The sequence below is a fragment of the Neopsephotus bourkii genome, unplaced genomic scaffold, assembly GCF_033783945.1.
Source record: "Neopsephotus bourkii isolate Nb327-2 ecotype Australia unplaced genomic scaffold, CSIRO-AGI_Nbou_v1 NB_1060, whole genome shotgun sequence".
NCBI lineage: Eukaryota > Metazoa > Chordata > Aves > Psittaciformes > Psittacidae > Neopsephotus > Neopsephotus bourkii.
The window spans coordinates 4,089,737-4,095,228 of NW_026901548.1; positions in this window are offsets into that span (position 1 = coordinate 4,089,737).

Consider the following 5,492-nt stretch of genomic DNA (forward strand, 5'->3'; position numbering starts at 1 on the left):
ATCTAATACTTTATAACACAGCTTCTATCCTCTCTGTTGGCTCTCCCCATCCTGCCCCCTGTGCAGGGGAGGCTGGCTCTGCCTCCAGCTTTACCTTCCCACCAGCTCACTAAATCCCCTCTTACACAACACCCTGTGTAGCCAGGGCAGGAGAGCAGCGCTGGCACTGGTGGCTCTGCAATCACAGCCACCTCTTGCATCACCTCACTGGTGGCCTTGAGGGCCTGAAGAGCAGGAAGTAAGAAGCTGTTGTTGCTTTTTTAGCAACCCAGGTTACACACACACACACAGACAGAAACACACAGCTTATCCAGCTGGGCAAAGCGATGTTTGCAGGAGAAGCAGCTCCTCAGGAGCCTTGCATCTGGGCTGGTTCAAAGAGGTTCGTAGCCAGAAAAGCAGTGGTGCTCCTAAACATGCTCTTTTGCTGCTGCCCTGGTGTCATTGCTCTCATCGGGATGAGACCAGGGAAAGAGCTTATTGAAACAAAGCTCCTGTCTATGGCCCGCCTGGGTCCCTTCTGCGTGTTTGGTGCCCTCCTTTAGCCACCAGCCCTGCATGCCCCGGGGTGACCTCGCCTCTCCATCCCCTTCCTGGTCTCAGCTGTAATGATGGGTTGTCACAGTCCCGTGACAGACAGGCGAGGACAGGAACGCCTGACACTGTTTGTGAGAGCTTATCTGTAGCACACCGTGACACAGTTTTCATGACAGAGCCATCTGGGAGGTCTGGGGCATTGATGCCGATCTGGTCCCTGAGCTCGGGGGCGTGTTTGTGTTCCTGAGTGTGCAAAACCAGCTTCCTCCGTGGCATTGATGCCGATCTGGTCCCCGAGCTTGGGGGTGTGTTTGTGTTCCTGAGTGTGCAAAACCAGCTTCCTCCGTGGCATTGATGCCGATCTGGTCCCTGAGCTCGGGGGCGTGTTTGTGTTCCTGAGTGTGCAAAACCAGCTTCCTCCGTGGCATTGATGCCGATCTGGTCCCTGAGCTCGGGGGTGTGTTTGTGTTCCTGAGTGTGCAAAACCAGCTTCCTCCGTGGCATTGATGCCGATCTGGTCCCCGAGCTCGGAGGTGTGTTTGTGTTCCTGAGTGTGCAAAACCAGCTTCCTCCGTGGCATTGATGCCGATCTGGTCCCTGAGCTCGGGGGCGTGTTTGTGTTCCTGAGTGTGCAAAACCAGTTTCCTCCGTGGCATTGATGCCGATCTGGTCCCTGAGCTCGGGGGTGTGTTTGTGTTCCTGAGTGTGCAAAACCAGCTTCCTCCGTGGCATTGATGCCGATCTGGTCCCTGAGCTCGGGGGCGTGTTTGTGTTCCTGAGTGTGCAAAACCAGTTTCCTCCGTGGCATTGATGCCGATCTGGTCCCTGAGCTCGGGGGTGTGTTTGTGTTCCTGAGTGTGCAAAACCAGCTTCCTCCGTGGCATTGATGCCGATCTGGTCCCTGAGCTCGGGGGCGTGTTTGTGTTCCTGAGTGTGCAAAACCAGTTTCCTCCGTGGCATTGATGCCGATCTGGTCCCTGAGCTCGGGGGTGTGTTTGTGTTCCTGAGTGTGCAAAACCAGCTTCCTCCGTGGCATTGATGCCGATCTGGTCCCTGAGCTCGGGGGCGTGTTTGTGTTCCTGAGTGTGCAAAACCAGTTTCCTCCGTGGCATTGATGCCGATCTGGTCCCTGAGCTCGGGGGTGTGTTTGTGTTCCTGAGTGTGCAAAACCAGCTTCCTCCGTGGCATTGATGCCGATCTGGTCCCTGAGCTCGGGGGCGTGTTTGTGTTCCTGAGTGTGCAAAACCAGCTTCCTCCGTGGCATTGATGCCGATCTGGTCCCCGAGCTCGGGGGTGTGTTTGTGTTCCTGAGTGTGCAAAACCAGTTTCCTCTGTGGCTGGAACCGGGAGGTCAGGAAGGGCTGATGTGTGCTGGGAGCAGGAGTGGCCTTCGCTCCCAAAGGCACCTTAGCTCCCGAGGGCAGTGCCGTGGGGAGCAGCGCCTCTTCCCGTGCCCCATGAGCCGAGCCGGTTGTGTCAGGTTTCCCTGGCAAAGGGTGGGTTTGCCTAGAAACCCATGACTAAAATGCATCTCCGAGCATCAGGTGATGAAGCCTCGTGCTCCAACACGACTCTGTTCCCACAAGAGACCCCGCTGCTGCAGGTGAGGCTGCTTCTTGGCAGCTTGGATCTGCCATTGGCTCAGGCTGCGGTTAATGAACTGTGAGGACTTCAAAGCATCTTGGACCTCTTTCAATGAGACTTTGCTATCGCATTTCAAAAAGGCAGCAAGGCTTGGCCCTGTCAGACACATCTTATGAGCTTCCTTCTGCCTTTGTCTTGGTCCTTGTGCTCAGGGGAGGGGGTTTTTAATCGCAAGAGCCGGTGACCAGGAATCACTGCATCTCAGAAACATGCAGAGCTGTATGGGCAAAATTCCCTTCCTCCCCTCCTTCTGCCCACTGGTGTTCACCTCTATTCCCCCTGGCCATGCTCCTCCTCCTCTGCAGCTTATGTGCACTTTAATGGGAGACAAGATGGGGAAGCAGTGTATTTATGAGGCTGGGAAGTTGGCAGGGGTCTGGCAGGCTGCAGGAGGATGCCACCCCCTGGGTCTGGTATTAAAGCCCTAACCAGGGCCAGCAGAGACCCACTGGGGACAACTCAACTGCAAAGGGCTGAAGGCAACAGTGCTGGCTCTGGCTGAGGGATGCTCCTGTGCTAAGAGATGCTCCTGCACTAAGGGATGTTGCTGGGTTCAGGGATGCTGCTGCCCCCCACTGCCCCAAAAGCTTTTGCAGCACGCCTTTGTTCCATGCTGTGCAAGGCAGAGGGCAGGGTTAGGCTTTACAGGGCTGTGAAGTACTGGGAAACTGGAAGGTTTCCCACTCTGTGTTGCAAACGGAGCAGCATGACCTGCCTCGGATGAAAGGAGCCCCTGCCTGCACCTTTCCCCCGGGTTAAACCAACAGCAAAGCCATTGCTGAAGTTCAGGGTGATGTGAGCAATCTGGTGGCCGGAGGAGAGGATTCTTATGCAAACTGCTCTCACACTGTGGTGGCAGCAGTGGAGCCTAGCTGATACCATCCCAGCAGGATCACTCAGTGCCTTCAAAAAGCCACTGCAGATCCCCTATGGGTACCTCTTGCATAGGGGACATCCCTGAGGCTTTCCTTGGGTGGGATGCTTCTGCAGTGATGATAATCTTGGTCCCCCACTTTCTGAGCTCTGAGAGCTACATGGGGCTGTATCCAGCCGAGGTATGACATGAACCTGCTCTGAGCACATCAGCTGGGACAGATGTGGACCTTTAAAAAGCCCATCTATCTACAAGTGACACTTTGCTATGTGCCTGCTGGCCAGAGCTGCAGCTGGGGCCTGAAACATTTTTGTCTATATTTAGTGCATTTTTCAGATAACCTTCTTATTCTATTTTTGGGCTATATGTTGACTTAGGGCCCCTTTTTGCTCTTGTGCTCAGCTCTATCACAGGTTCAAAGCCTTTCTGGGTTTAGGATTTTCTTACACCCAAATGTTTGGAAAGGGTTTGAGAAGAAGGCAAGCAAATGGGCTTTTTGGATTCTTTATTATTGTGAAAATTGGAGTTTGGGTTATTTATTGTTCCAAAAGTGGTGAGAAAACTATTTTTTAACGATTTTAATGGAGTAGCTCTGCCTGGAAACTGTGAAAGGCCTTTGCCTTCCAATGAGACCTTCAGGAGACCAGAAACCTGGGCTTCATATGTGAGAGAAGGAGAGAAGATGCCTTGGGTGGGTTTGAAGGTTTCATCTCCTTGTGGGTCATGGAGAGAGCAAAGGGGTCTGAGAGCAGTTTCAGTGATGGGTCCATATAAGGATGCTGTGGCCGGGCTCGGTGAGAGCCATGCTCCCGGTGGGAGCCCTTGGCCAGCAGGACCAGGGCCCCTGCCAAGCCCCAATGGAAACGCCTGAGAGCAGGAACCTTTAAGACAGGCTGTGATTGCTCTTTTTAAGGTCACCTCCTTGGGAAGCACCGTGCTTGGGCAGGCCACCATCCAAGGAGCAAACTGACAGGGACATGTGTCCCCAGCAGCCCCATGCTGGTGTATGGGGACATCTCTCTGCTCCAGTGATGGCTGGAGCAATGTGCTGGGGGAGCTGTGCTTCCCTATTATGCCAGAGCTCTGTCTAAGGCTTCCAAAAGCAGCTCCGCTCCTGAGGCCATGGGGAGTGGAGCCACCACGCTTTGAAGTCAGGTCAGGCACAGCCAGCGCTCCTGCAAGTCAAACCAGCCCAGTCGAACCACTGTGCCTGATCCAGGAAGGGCACACACTGCAGAGCTGTGTATTCCTGTGCATCCCACCGCAGCCTGCGCTTGATCCGCAACCAGGATCCCAACAGTGCAACCCAGAGGCTGGGGGTGACCAGGGGTTGTATGCATTTGAAAACTCCTGTACCTGTCAAAGGTCTTGGGATGGTGCCCAAAGAGCAAAGGGAAAACTTCCCTTGTCCTCATCCTCTCCAATCTGGAGCCCTATGTCCAGCATCACCGTGATCCTACCTCCTCTCCTGGCTCCAGCGAGGGTGCCATGCTCCTTCAGGAGAGTGCTAAGGTACACACAGTGAGATGCTGCCTTGCACCACTCATCTGGGAGAGGACTGTCTAAATGCCACCGAGTCCTTGAGGGCTTTCAGACCTCTGTCACTGAGCCCGGTGCTGTTTATCACCATCCCAGCCTGCGTGTGGTCAGACTGGCTGCACAGGGTCAGCCCAGGGCTCAGGGAAAGGCACAGCTGCCATCTCTCCTCTGGCTTTGGGTGACCTCAGTCCTGCAGCACTCAGTGTCGGTAGAGCCAGGATGAGACCAGAACTCAGCCCTTCTGCTCATCCTGAACGTTCTTCCCTTGTCCCAGTTCATCTAGCTCCTATAGGCATCAACTCACCTTGTGTCAGGCATCAAATGCACAGTGGTGGGGTGAGAGGTTTCTCCACAACATCCCTAAAGAGGCAGTGTGCTGCGGTGCTGCCTGCCCTGGTCCCATGCACTTGGCTGTGGCTCCTGTTCCCATGCAGCTCAGCCCAAGGGATTCAGCAGAGACTTTAAATGTTCTCAGGAGCACAGAAAATCTACAAGAATAATTCCTAAAAGAAACCTGGAGAGGGGCTTGGGACATCCATGGGGACAGGATGAGGGGAATGGCTTGAACCTGCCCGAGGGGAGACTGAGCTGAGCTCTTAGGCAGAAGCTCTTCCCTGTGAGGGTGCTGAGGCGCTGGCACAGGGTGCCCAGAGAAGCTGTGGCTGCCGCATCCCTGGCAGTGCTCAAGGCCAGGTTGGACACAGGGGCTTGGAGCAAGCTGATCCAGTGGAAGGGGTCCATGCCTGTGGCAGTGGGGTTGGAACCGGGTGAGCTTTAAGGTCGCTTCAACCCAAACCAGTGTGAGGTTCTATTAACGTGGAGCATGGATGTTTTTAGCCCGTGTGCTCCTTCTCCAGCCTTCACCCAGCCGTGCCACTGGTGTTGCCCCCAAGCAGTG